Genomic DNA, 14906 nt, shown 5'->3' on the forward strand with positions numbered 1-14906 from the left:
ACGATCCGTAGCTGAATACGCCATTGAGTTTCGTACCCTGGCAGCAGAGGTGGGCTGGAATAATGAGGCTCTGGTCGCTGCTTTCTCTCATGGTCTCTCGGATGCCTTGAAGGATGAGGTTGCAGCTAAGGACCTACCAGTGGAGCTCGAGTCTCTTATTTCTTTCCTGATTTTGATTGACACCACGTCAGGCCAGATGGGCTCTGTTCTTGTCACGTTTTAATTACGTGGTCTCCTACCTACCCGGTTCCAAGAACATCAGGGCGGATGCCCTATCACGGCAGTACTCCGAGCTGTCCAGGGAGGAGTCGATTCCGACTTCGGTCATACCTCCGAATCAGATCCTGGCCGCCATTCGCACCAGCCTGACCTCTCCCCTGGGTGAGCAGATTTTGGCGGCTCAATCTGGTGCTCCCTCTGGGAGACCCAACGGCAGATGTTTTGTGCCTGAGGAGTTGCGCACTCGGTTGTTGCGAACCTACCATAACTCCAAGACCGCGGGGCATCCTGGAAAGAATCAGCTGTCCTGGGCTGTTTCACGTCTGTTCTGGTGGCCTTCCCTACGTTCCGACATCGCCGCATATGTAGCGGCATGCTCCGTTTGTGCCCAGAGTAAGTCCCCTCGGCACCTTCCGTTGGGCCTTCTGCAACCCATAGCCACCGGGGAGCGCCCATGGTCACACCTGGGGATGGATTTCATTGTGGACCTCCCTGCATCCCGAGGCCATACGGTCATTCTCATGATTGTGGATCGGTTTTCCAAAATGTGCCACTGTGTTCCTCTCAAGAAGTTACCATCTGCACAAGAGTTGGCCACGATTTTTGCCAGGGAGGTCTTCCGGTTGCACGGTTTGCCCAAGGAGAATGTGTCGGATCGGGGGAGTCAGTTTGTGTCCAGGTTCTGGCGCGCCTTTTGCTCCCAGTTGGGGATTCATCTCTCCTTCTCCTCGGCCTACCACCCTCAGTCCAATGGGGCCGCAGAACGATCCAATCAGGCCTTGGAGCAATTCCTTCGTTGCTATGTCTCCGATCACCAAGACAATTGGGTTGACCTTCTGCCTTGGGCTGAGTTTGCCAGGAACACGGCGGTGAACTCTTCCTCTGGGACGTCTCCCTTCATGGCCAATTATGGGTTCCAACCTGCCGTGTTACCGGAGGTATTCTCTCCCCAGGATATTCCGGCGGTGGAGGATCACCTTTCCGTCCTACGTGCTTCTTGGGTACAGATCCAGAAGTCCCTTGAGGCCTCTGCGCAGCGCCAGAGACTCCAGGCTGATCGCAGACGAGCGCCTGCTCCTTCCTACCAGGTCGGAGACCGTGTATGGTTGTCCACCCGCAACCTCAACCTTCGAGTGCCCACTCCCAAGCTGGCGCCTCGCTTTGTTGGTCCCTTCCGAGTGCTTCGCAGGGTAAACCCGGTAGCCTATGCCCTTGCACTTCCTCCTGGCATGCGGATCTCTAACGTGTTTCATGTCTCCCTGTTGAAGCCACTGGTGTGTAATCGTTTCACTTCCTCGGTTCCTCGGCCTCGTCCGGTCCGAGTGGGCAATCATGAGGAGTATGAGGTGAGCAATATCCTGGACTCACGCCTGGTCCGCGGTCGGGTGCAGTTTTTGGTCCATTGGCGTGGTTATGGTCCAGAGGAGCGTTCCTGGGTTCCCTCCGCAGATGTCCATGCTCCTGCCTTGCTCCGAGCCTTCCACGCACGCTTCCCTCAGAAACCGTTTTTTGCTCCACGGAGGAGGGGCTCTTGAGGGGGAGGTACTGTCATGGTCTTACCTTCTTGCTGTTCTCCTTCGTTTGACATGTGCTGGCGGCCATCTTGGTTTCTGGGTTTCTTGTAGCCTTCCACCCTGCGGCTCCTCCTTCCCACTGGGAGGAGCTGGATGCCTAGCTCATATATATAGGAGGTCTGTGGCTTCAGTTCCTTGCTTGGTCCTCCTGTGTTCACATGCTTCTAAGACTGCTGCTGCTTCTGGTTCCTGATCCTGGTTTCGTCTGACTACCCTGCTGGTTCCTGATCCTGGCTTCGTCTGACTACCCTGCTGGTTCCTGATCCTGGCTTCGTCTGACTACCCTTCTGGTTCCTGATCTCTGGCCTCTCAAAGACTCTGCTTCGGTTTCACCATTCGTTTGGACTTTTGCTTTACAGCTTTATTTTCAATAAAGCCTTCTTATTTTCACTTATCTCTTGTTGTACGTCTGGTTCATGGTTCCGTGACACTAATACAGATGTTGTAGATTGGCAAAAAAGTCTTTTTTTTGTTAACAGAATATGAAAGCTGTATATAATAAACTTGAATTTAACACTTGCAGATCTGGAAAATGCGTTTTTTTTTTTAAAAATACTGTGTTTTTCAAACCCTAGAAAATGATGGGTGTATTTCTACCTTAAATTGCACACTGACTAATACAGATGTTGTAGTTTGCCAAAAAGAATGGTGATTTGCAATGTCCCAAAAGCTCAGATGCAGTGCTGGTGCACTGAGCTTGCATAAAATGGCTGCCGCCGCCACCCACCTAACAGAATTATAAAAGTTTTTTTTTTTGGTCAATGTCCTCAGGGTAGGGTAAAACGATAGTGCCCTGCACCCACACAACTATTTGTCTGTAGATCGCTGAGTTAGATTCTCTCGAATTCTCTCCCTGAAATCACAAGTCCAGCAGCATCCTCTCCCTACACTTGTAACAGCAGAGTGACGTGCAGCGCTACGTGACTCAAGCTTATATAGAGCCTGCGTCACATGCTGCTCTGGCCAATCACAGCCATGCCATTAGTAGGCATGGCTGTGATGGCTTCTAAGGTCAGACAGTTAACCGCTTGTTGATTGGCTGCTGTGCAATAATAACAATAATAGGATGTGTTCAAAATTTTTGGGCGGAATGCCATGCGGACATAAGGACACAGAATGCACACAGAGTAATTTCTGTTTTCCTGCATTGAAGTAAATGATTCTGCATACAGGCCACAAAAAAATGGAACGGACACACACATGAGCCCTTAGACTGTGGTCCTGGCATTACTCTATGTGTAAACCTGGTCACTATTAGCCTGGGATCCTGGCATGATCCTATGTGTAAACCTGGTCACTATTAGCCTGGGATCCTGGCATGATCCTATGTGTAAACCTGGTCACTATTAGCCTGGGATCCTAGCATGATCTTATCAACTGTCACATCGCTATTATGCCTCCTTAGAACAGTGCTGCCCCTTAGTGTCTAATAACTGTGCTGTCCCTTTACCGTAGTGCTGTCCTCTAGTGCCCAGCCTACAACTGAGCTGCCTCTTTAGTGCCCCCTTACAGTAATGCTGCTCCCCTATAGTAGTGCTAACCCTCCAGTGCCCAGCCTATAACTGTTCTGCCCCCTTATTTCTGCTTACAGTAATGTTGCCCCTTAATGCTCAGCCTACAACTGTGCTGCCCCCTTAGTGCCCCCCCTTACAGTTGTGATGCTCCCTTAGTGCCCCTCTTACAGTTGTACTGCCCCTGTAGCTTTAATAAAACATAAAACTATTGTATTCAGCTGTATCTGCATTGTCAGGACGCAGATACAGCTGAAAACGGGACATGCCTCAGCCCTCCCGGGACCATGGGGCAGCCGCCGAAATCCAGAACTGTCCCGCTGGAACTGGGACAGTTGGGAGGTATGTTTTGCCATAGAAAAGCTGTTGTACTTCATCCTCTGCACTGCAATGGGTAAAATCCGCAAGAGAGATCCGTGGCGCAAATTGATCTGCTGTAGATTTGAAATCCGCACCACTGCCGTTTTTGTACACGGTGTGCGGATGAGAACTCAGAAGTTCTGGTACTGTACAATACTGCAGACTTGCCGCACAAAATCCTGCTGCTAATCAGTCACGTGTGAAGTGAACCAAGGCTTAGAATGGGCTGTTAGCATGATCCTGCAGGAAGCTGCCCATGAGAGAAGACTAGTCTGGGCAAGCCTTAGATAGGAAGAGCACAGTGCACTGGATGTGTATTAACCCCTTAATGGCCAGCCATTTTTTCCAGATTTTGTCTCTCCCATTTTTAAGCAGCCATGCTTTTTTTTCTTTGATTGAAATTTGACATGGTTGTATAAGGCCTAATTTTATGTGGTTGAAACAGTACTTTTTTTTTGCTCTATTTTTGCGCTGCAAATATAGAGAAAGCGATTTTTGACATTGTTTTTTTTTTTTACTTTCAGGTTATTTTGGTCATGTGGATGCCTAATAAGTGTAAGTTTTTTCTTTTGCATGATGTATGCCCAATAAAATGTATGTATGGTAATATAAATGCTTATTTATTGCTTTTTAATTATTTTTTTTTTCTAAAATGTTTTACTACATTTTAAAGAGGACCTTTCACCAGAATAAAACATCTAAACTGACTATACAGACATGTAGAGCGGCGCCCAGGGATCCCCCTGCACTTACGATCATCCCTGGGCGCTGTTCCGTTCGCCCGGTATAGCCTCCGGTATCTTCATAGTTAGGCTCCACCCAGGGGAACCTGCCGGCGTCTCTTTCTCCTATGCTGTAGCGCTGGCCAATCGCAGCACTCAGCTCATAGCCTGAGAGGTTTTTTTTTTCTCTCAGGCTATGAGCTGAGTGCTGCGATTGGCCAGCGCTACAGCATGGGAGAATGAGACGCCGGCAGGTTCCCCTGGGTGGAGCCTAACTATGAAGATACCGGAGGCTATACCGGGAGAGCGGAGCGGCGCCCAGGTATAACAGTAAGTGCAGGGGGATCCCTGGGCGCCGCTCTACATGTCTGTATAGTTAGTTTAGATGTTTTGTTCTGGTGAAAGGTCCTCTTTAAAACAAAACCCATTTACTGTCTTCACCCCCGACTGTGCAGCTCCCATCTCTCTCGGCATTAACATCCTGCACATTCACTGGCTGCAGTGGTGACCTGTTACCCATGCAGCACCTCACGGGGTCATGTCCAGAACGGGTGTCAGGTAAGGCTACTTTCACACTAGTGTTTTTTGTGGATCCGTCATGCAGGGCAGTTTCTAGGGAATTTTGCCAAAAGGGCGAACAATACAAAAGCCCTCCCCCCATTCACGTTTAAAGAGGACCTTTCATGGGTCCCAACATTGCAAGATAACCATCAGGCTGTATAGAGTGGCACCCAGGGATCTCACTGCACTTACTATTATCCCTGGGCGCCGCTCCGTTCACACGCTCTGGCCCCCGGTATATTCCATGCGCTGTATGGTAATTGCTGCTAACTTCGCAACAGGGAGGAGACATCAGCCTCTCTCCTCGGCGTTCCTTCTCTCTGGCTGTGAGCTCTGCGCTGCGATTGGACCGCGCTACAGCCTGGGAGAAAGAAACGCCCAGGGAGAAACAGGGCAGACTCCTCCCTGGTGAACCGATAGTAGAAATTACCATAGAGCGCGGGAGAAGGTAACGGGGCTACAGCGGGCGAACGGAACGGCGCCCAGGGATAATAGTAAGTGCAGTGAGATCCCTGGGCGCCGCTCTACATGGCCAGATAGTTATCTTGCAATATTGGTCCTCTTTAAAGTCTCCACAGATCTCAGTTTGGTCACTTTCCTTTTCTTTTCAGTTTGTTTACACATACCTCTTACATCCAGTGACGTCTCCTTTGATGTAGATGTTCCTTCCCTCTTCCTCATCTTTTCCTTTCAGACCTTCAGACTAAACCATAATTTTTTTGAGGGGGGGGGCACACTGCACCACCAATGATTTTACCCCTTTATACAGGAGGCGGGTACTAGCAGATCAGCGGCAGTTAACTGCCGCTGATCGCAGCTCCCTGTCAGGGGCAGGGTGCCGGCAATGCGATTCTGCTGCCGGCACCCGCCTCCTGTATGTGTTAAAGACTGACTACTGTATGAGTCCAGACTTTCACTATTAGGCCACACAGAGCGGCGCCCAGCGATGTCTCAGCACTCACCATTTAGTCCTGGGCGCCGCTCCGTTCGCCCGCAGTGCCCCATTACTGTCTCCTCTCCTGCTCCACATGCTGCTGATTACTATCGGAGCGATGGGAGGAGACATCAGCTTCACTAGTGGGCGTTCCTTCTCCCTGGCTGTAGCGCTGTCCAATCGCAGCGCAGGAAGAAGGAACGCCCACTAGTGAAGCTGATGTCTCCTCCCATCGCTCCGATAGTAATCCTATCATTGGGGGCGCAGTGCGCCCGCCCCTCTCTTCTCATTGCCGCCCCTCCTCCACCCCCTCTCTTCTCATTGCCGCCCCTCTCTTCTCATTGGTGGCAGCGGCAGCAGCACAGGGGGAGGGAGGACAGCTTCCTTCTCCCCGTGCTGCTGAGAGAGAACATGAGCGCGCCGATAGCAGCGCGCTCATGTTCAGAGATACTAGACTGCGCAGAAGCGCAGCCCAGTATCGAAAAAACGGAAATCCCGGTATCGTATCGATACCGGGACAAAAGTATCGATTGGGTATCGAAATTTCGATACCCGCAACAACCCTACCCCCAATAATGTGCCAGTAAGTGCCCCATACATGCCCCCAATAATGTGCCAGTAAGTACCCCATAGATGCCCCCAATAATGTGCCAGTAAGTGCCCCCCAATAATGTGCAAATAAGTGCCCCCCAATAATGTGCCTGTAAGTGCCCCCATAGATGCCCCCCAATAATGTGCCAGTAAGTGCCCCCATAGATGCCCCCAATAATGTGCCAGTAAGTGCCCCAATAGTGTGCCAGTAAGTGCCCCCATAGATGCCCCCAATCATGTGCCAGTTAGAAGTGCCTCTCTAGCGATGCGATGCAGTCCTCTTCCGGCCTGTGTCCTGCGATGTACGGCTCAGGCAGCGCGATTACATCATCGCGCCGCCTGCACCGGCCTCTAATAGGCTGAGGACGGCGATACAGATGACTATGGAGATAAGCGCTTCCACAATGGAAGCGCTCATCCCCTGATCCGCTCTCCGCCCTGACTAATTATATTCAGTGCCCCCCTTTGACTTGCGTCCCGTGCGGTGGCACCCCTCGCCCGGCCCTGCCGTCATGGATCTGCAGAAACGCTTCCGTTACAATAATACAACCGCATGCATCCATCATGAACGGATCTGGTTGCATTATGTCTTCTATAAGGCTCCATTCACACGTCCGCAGTTGTGGTCCGCATCCTTTCCGCAATTGTGCGAAACGGGTGCAGACCCATTCATTCTCTATGGGGACGGGTTGGATGCGGACAGCACACAGTGTTCTGTCCGCATCCGCATTTCCAGAGTGCGCCGCCAATCTTCCGGTCCGCGGCCTTGAAAAAAATAGAACATATCCTAATCTTGTCCGCAATTGCGGACAAGAATAGGCATTTCTATGGGGATGCCGTCCGGGTGTATTGCGGATCCGCAATATACTACGGACGTGTGAATGGACCCTAACCATGACGGATCCGTCTTGAACACAATTGAAAGTCAATGGGGGACGGATCCATTTTCTATTGTGTCAGAGAAAACGGATCCGTCCCCATTGACTTACATTGTGTGTCAGGACAGATCTGTCTTGCTCCGCACCACATGGCGGACAGAAAAACGCTGTAGGCGTCACTGAACGGAGGCAAACTGATGCATTCTGAGCTGAACCTTTTCCATTCAGAATTCATTAGGGCAAAACTGATCCGTTTTGGACCGCTTGTGAGAGCCCATGACGGATCAAGCCAAAACGCTAGTGTGAAAGTAGCCTAAGCGCAGCGCTCTGTGATTGGCTGCAGCAGTCACGTGCCCCAGTCATCAGAATACTGAAGCCGAGAGAGGAGCTGCAGAGCCAGAACCCAGGGCTGGGAACAGGCAAGTATGATCACTGCTGTGGGTCAAGTTGGTTATTTCCTTTAAAAAGTCCTGGCGTCCTTTTTAGGTCTCCAGGGCTGACGGCAGAGGGCTTACCTAGCCTCCGATCAGATCAATGAGACCCAGTCAGAGGTGGAAATTCCCTTTGATTATCAATTGCGGACAAGAATAGAACATGTTCTATTTTCTTCGGGAGCCGCGGACCGGGAGATCGGGGACGCGCTCCGGAAATGCGGATAGCACACTGTGTGCTGTCCGCATCTCTTCTGGCCCCATAGAGAATGAATGGGTCCGGAATCGTTCTGGACCCATTCTACGGACGTGTGAATGGACCCTTAGGGCTCATGCACACAACCCTTGCCGTTTTTGCGGTTCCGTCCATGTGCCTTCCGCATTTTGAGGAACAAAATGTCGTGCCCATCCTTTGCAGCACCATTGAAGTGAATGGGTCCGCATTTGACCCGCAAAAAATGTGTATCACAAACACGTTCGTGGGCATTAGCCCTTAATGTGGACTCTGAATATACAATCCCTGGATGATGACTATGAGAAGCTTGTAGAAAGCGCCCTGAAAAAGTACAGGGCATCTTCATAGACATTTATGTGTCAAACCACAACATCTAAAATCCCCATGACGTCTTGTCATCATGACTCCATTGACAGCGAGGCATCTCTTTATCGTCCTCCTCTCACTTCACAGACACCAAATGGGAATTTCCAGTCAGGAAGTGAGAACAAGAGCGACTTCTTCACAGCAGAAGCCACACACCTCCAGCCTGGGAGGGAGGAGGAACCATCAGTGATGTGATGAGCTCACCCAAATACCCGCCCAGAGCACGGAGAAAACAAGGAAACTGAAAGGAGCTCGGTCACCAGAAGAAGACTCAGGGCAAGAATGGCCAGCTAGGGGACCTGGAGCGTGCATCACCCTGCTGGATGTGGACAGAGCTCCTGACAGGTAAGGCTCTCCAGCCTGCTGCTGAGGAACCAGAGAAGCCAACATGTCCTGCTGGGGTCTAGCACTGTGTCAGGTCCACAAGGGACCAGAAGAGTGTGCAGGCACTTCCTCAAACACTGGGCACATGGAGGAAGAACAGAGGAGATGAGTCCAGGGAGCCCAGTGCCAGGGAAAGCTGGACCAGGGCTTCTTATATTAGGTTTGTAGAACTTGTTCTGGTGTCCTTGTTCCTTAGAATGTCACATGCTGTGTGTGAAGTGACAGAGGGCAGCAGTGGTGTGGTAGATGTGTGTTCAGATGTCCTCATTAGATAAGTGTAGAAAGTGCAGCGGTCTTACTATAGTCACCTGCTACGATCCTTACGTTTCCGGCCGTTCACATCTCAGACAAAGCATTTTAATTTTCAATCAGTTTTTATTCACGTTGCAGATTTGTGGTAATAATTCCAGCAAATGAAAATCCACCCTTTACGTGTAAGACTGCGTTCACATCACCGTTTCATTCTCCGTCCTTCTGATCTGTCAGAAGAACAGAAAAAAACAAAGACAGATCCTGTATTTTAAGGACCCATTACGCACATCTTTCATCCATATTAGCTATTGCCGTCTGAGGTGCGTTTTTTTTTTTTAGACAGAAAAAAGTCCTGCATGCAGGATTTGTTTTCCATCCCCCCAAAAAAACGGATCTCAGACAGAAATGGCTAAAACGGATGCATTTTTTCCCTGTTCTTCTCACGGATCAAAAGAACGTAAAATGAAATGTGATGTGAAGGCTCGTGCACATGGCTGTAGCCGTTTTTTTGCAGTCTGCAAAACATTGATACCGGCCATGTGTGTTCTGCATTTTCCGGAACGTCCGGCCCATATTAGAACAGTCCTATCCTTGTCCGTGATGCAGACAAGAATAGGAAATGTTCTACATAGATGCATCTTTTGTGGCCCCATTGAAGTGAAAGGGTCCGCATCCAACCAGATCGGATGCAGACAAAAAATACGTTCATGTGCATGAGCCCTAAAGCTTTAGTTATTTGGTGAGTTATTATGAACCAAAACCAGGTGCGGGTCAAAACCACAGAACCGGAGCAGATCTTTACATAACACCTTATCTCTGAGTAGGCTTCACTACTGGTTTTCACAATAAGGCCTCATGCACACGGCCGTTGTTTTGGTCCGCATCCGAGCCGCAGTTTTGGCGGCTCGGATGCGGACCCATTCACTTCAATGGGGCTGCACTCTGTGTGCTGTCCGCATCCGTTGCTCCGTTCCGTGGTCCCCCCAAAAAAATATAACATGTTCTATTCTTGTTCGCACTTTGCGGACAAGAATAGGCAGTTATATTAAATTGCGGAACGCACGCGGACGCCATCCGTGTTTTGCGGACCGCAAAACACACAACGGCCGTGTGCATGAGACCTAAATGATGGAAATAACTGACCTAATGACTGAAGTGTGAACTAGGCCTTAATCAGATTGTTTCTGAAGGAAGTTTATGGTTTTTTTTGCACGTTGGAACAGTTGAGAAATATATAAAATCGGCAGCGGTGAATATATCCTTGTAATTTTATGTTATCCCCTAAACACAGCTTAGGGAATAATTCTTAGATCAGTGGAAGGAGCACCAATAATTATGAGAATGGGAGCACAGGTCCCCCGCGGATATAGCTGAGGGCTGCACTTGGCTGTCTGCTGCAGCAGTGGCAGTGCATTTCAGGGGCCCAGCAGGGTCCCCATTGTCCTGATCGGTGGCTTTCCCAGTTGGGTGACACTCACTGGTACCCCTTTAATGCCGTCCACTTCTGTAAAAACAAAATTATCGAAACCTGCTTGGAAATGGATGACCCGTGATAAATGAAATCTTGGACAGCAGCAGTAAATGTCATAAAATAGCAAAAAAAGTCATTCTCACCTCAATTTCAGCAGATCCCATTGGCTTATAATGGAGTCCCATCAAGGTGGTTTTGTCAGTGGGAATAGAGCTGTCGTATGGAGGCACTGACGCAGTTGTTAATATAACCCTAGGATCCAGCTGATTTTAATGGGACTTCATATAGACATGCTCCTGTTCGGGGCAAAAGTTGATATTTGGAATGCAGCATGATAAAAAATATATATATAATATAAAAAAGGAATGACGATGATGTTGATTTTTGACACCAGCATTAACTGAGCCATAACAGTGTTTCCAGATACCAGCAAATCCTGATGGACCTCAATGACTTTAAGGAGTTTGCCAGGGAAAAATAAGGGCCAGAATGGGTTAACAATTAAAAAGATTATCAATACTCCGGTCCCTAGCTGCTCCTGTCCTCCTTGCTCTCCTCTTCCTGGTCATAGGCTCGAGACATAGGTTTACTGCCAATGACAGCGGCGGGTCACTGCTGTGTGTTGAATTTGGGCCAGGACCAGGATTGGCAGTAGTGGGGATCGATCAGGTTATTAATGATTTGTTTATATTTTTAACCCATTCTGTCCCTTCTTCTATTTTCATTACCCCCCTTGGCATCTTTGGGGTTCCACTATTCTTGCTGTCAAAAGTGATGGAAACCCAGATGCAGGGTCATTGCTCATAGAACATAGGGGGAGATTTATTAAAACTCGTGTAAAGGAAAACTGGCTTAGTTGCCCATAGCAACCAATTAGATTCCGCCTTTCATTTTTCAGAGCTCCTGTGCAAAATGAAAGGTGGAATCTGATTGGTTGCTGTGGGCAACTAAGCCAGTTTTCCTCAACACCAGTTTTGATAAATATCTCTCATAGTATTTTAGGTGCGTTTTTAAGGGCAGGTTTTTATCATTTTTGGGCTAAAATGTGGTGGCCAGATGTTACTTGAGAGTTTTTGGTTCATGAGGTAAAAGTGTTTGGTCCATGTGGTTTCAGAAGTGTTTTATAAAAACGCAGCATCCTGAAGAAAGTTTGTTTCTATGGGGGTTCTTCTCCTCAGGCTTCTCAATAGAATGGCAAAAATGTATGTGAAACACCTGTACAAATGTACATAAAAAAGGCATAAAACCCTGTTACTGAATTATCGCATACTTGTACGTTTGCTGAAGGGGTCCCACATCCTGATGTACGTGGTGGGAAGTGTATCGTCACACCCCAACCAATCATGAGAATAGTGTCCCTTGTGTGAATGAAACGGTGGTGCACATGCATGACCACTGATAGCCGAGCGTCATACAGGGAGGTCTTAGAGAAGTGAATTGATCGGTGGTCCACTTATATAAGGGGCTGCTGTAAAACTCCTCTTAGGGGACTAAAAAACTATTGGGGTCTTTTATCAAACTGGTGTAAAGTAGAACTGGCTTAGTTGCCCATAGCAACCAATCAGATTCCACCTTTCATTTTCCAAAGGAGCCTTCCAAAATGAAAAGGTGGAATCTGATTGGTTGCTATGGGCAACTAAGCCAGTTCTACTTGACACCAGTTTGATAAATGACCCCATATATGTAGTGAGTGGTGATCTAATATTTAGGCAGAGACCGTGTGAAATAGGGACACACGCAGGGAACTTTTCTGAGTGCCGGTCAGGCTAGGAATTGGGCTGCATGTACGGGGCCCTGTCTATAATTAACCCCTTGGCGACATATGACGTACCAGTACGTCACAGCGGGTAGTGACTACTCGCAAATTGACGTTCTAGTACATCCTGATAATCGGGCGGGCTGTGGGCGCCTGATCAATGCAGGGGCTCAGCTGTGACTGCCAGTTTTTTGCTGTATCCGCTAAAAAAACGAATGAAATAGCTGATATCAACAGAGGTGTGTGGCGCCGGACACCTTCTCGGTGGTTATGGTTGTTATTTTTTCTTGTTTTTAATTGCACCATTAATTGTGATAGTATCTATACTTCACACTGATAACCAACCCTGGCAGCCTGCTCCTTTTCCTCTCCTCTAAACCACTCTTTCCTCTTCCAAGCCTTAGTCCGATCTCTGGCGCCCTCCTGTGCTCTTCACTCACGATTGCCTTGGAGGTGATTTACCAAAAGGGGAAATCTGGTTGATTGACACACTCTGCTTTTCTTTCTCTCTTCTGTACTACCCTGCTGTATCCGCCAGCATCGCTGTAAACGCTGATGCCGGCGGATTAACCCCTTATATCCGACCGTGGCATATCAGAGGATTGCAGAGGGAGGGGGCTTCCTCTACCTCTCCATCTCCATCGGCCCCCTGCACTGCAGTGACAGGGGGCCGTAGGCTGCCAACTACTAAAGCCCCGAGGCTGGGTCTCACAGGCACACAAGCCCCGAGGCTGGGTCTCACAGGCACACTGTCAGTGTGAAACTGATAGTTTTAGTGTAGTAAAATATAGCAATGTACTATCAGAACCTGAAATGTTAAAGTCCATGTACTAGGACAAAAATAAATCAAAGTTTACAGTAAATGGAGCGATTCATCAAGCTATTTTTTTTATTAATTTTTTTATAAAAAATAGACATTATTTTATTTAAAAAAATAGACATATTAGATATCGCCGCATCCGTAACGAGCAGCTCTATAAATATATCACATGACCTATCCCCTTAGGCGAAAGCCGTAAAAAATATATAAATGAAAAACTGTGCCATTTTTTGGTCAGCTTGTCCTAAAAAGTGTAATAATGTACCCAAAACAGTACCAATAAAAACATCAACTCTTCCTGCAAAAAAATAAGCCCCTGCACAAGATGATTGGCAGAAAAATAAAAACAAATATGGCTTTCAGAAAATGGAGACACAGAAACATAAATTTTTTTCAAAAATGCTTTTTATTGTGTAAAACTGAAATAAATAAAATACAAAATAAACATATTAGGTATCTCTTCATCTGTAATGACCTTTTCTATAAAAAATCACATGATCTAAAATAAAAGCAAAAACTGTGCCAAAACAGAAATTTTTTTGGTTACCTTTGCCTCACAAAAAGCGTAATATCGAGCGATCAAAAATCATATGTACCCCAAAATAGTACCAATAAAACTGTCACCTTATCCCATAGTTTCCAAAATTGTGAGTTTCTACTGTAGGGGTGCATCAGGAGGTCTTCAAATGTGACCTGGCAACTTAAAATTATCCCAGTGAAATCTGCCCTCCAAAATCCATATGTTGCTCCTTCCCTTCTGCGTCCTGCCGTGTGCCCATACATCAGTTTACAACCACATATGGGGTGTTCCTGTAAACGGCAGAATCAAGGTAATAAATATTGAGCTTTGTTTTGCTGGTAACCCTTCCTGCCTTACCAGAAAAAATGGATTTAAATGGAAAATCTGCAAAAAGAAGTGAAAGTTTGAAATTTCTCCTCTACTTTCCTTTAATTTTTGTGTAACACCTAAAGGGTTAACAAGAGTTTGTAAACTCATATTTGGATAACTTGAGGGGTGTAGTTTTTTCATTTGGATCATTTATTGGTGGTTTCTACTATGTAAGCCCAACAGTGACATCATAACTAAATCGGTCCTTTGAAAGGGGGGTTTTGGAAATTTTCTTAAAAATTTAAAAAATTGCATCTAAAATTGTACTCCATCTAACATCCAAAAAAAACCTAAAATGACATTTACAAAATGATGCCAACATAAAGTAGACATATGAGGAATGTAAAGTAATAAATATTTTATGAGGTATCACTATTTGTCTTAGGCTACATGCACACGACCGTGCCATTTTTTGTGGTCCGCAAACCGCGGATCCGCAAAAAACGGAAGCCGCCCGTGTGCCTTCCGCAATTTGTGGAACGGAACGGGCGGCCATTGATATAACTGCCTATTCTTGTCCGTTTTGAAGTGAATGGGTCCGCATCCGAGCCGCCAAAACGGCAAATTCTTGGTAAAAATAATAAATAAAGGTGAAATATATCGACTCAAATTTACCACTGTCATGAAGTACAATGTGTAACGAGAAAACAATCTCAGAATGGCTTGGATAAGTAAAAGCGTTCCAGAGTTTTCACCACATAAAGTGACACATGTCAGATTTGCAAAAAATGGCTCAGTCTTTAAAGGGCTTCTGTCACCCCCAAAACTCATTTTTAATTTTTGGGCATATTAAAATCCTTATTGTACGACTATTCCCTATATAGGGCTCTTCTTACCTTGTTCTGTGGCTTCGTTTCATTAAAAATCGAGCTTTTAAAATATGCAAATGACTTCACTACCAGCAAGTAGGGCGTCTACTTGCTGCTAGCCGCCGCATCCTCCTTTTAAAAAA

General features: G+C 47.3%; 1 protein-coding gene across 1 annotated transcript in view; it reads left to right on the forward strand.

Annotated features, from left to right (window-relative positions):
* The first annotated feature begins 8558 nt into the window (after nt 1–8558).
* The window catches only part of NFKB1 (nuclear factor kappa B subunit 1), a 139322-nt gene continuing 132974 nt past the window's right edge, over nt 8559–14906 (forward strand). The window contains exon 1 of the mRNA XM_040418220.1: nt 8559–8727. The gene's annotated coding sequence lies outside the window, so the exon portion shown is untranslated. The remainder of the gene's footprint in view (nt 8728–14906) is intronic.

The sequence above is a fragment of the Bufo bufo genome, chromosome 2, assembly GCF_905171765.1.
Source record: "Bufo bufo chromosome 2, aBufBuf1.1, whole genome shotgun sequence".
Lineage (NCBI taxonomy): Eukaryota > Metazoa > Chordata > Amphibia > Anura > Bufonidae > Bufo > Bufo bufo.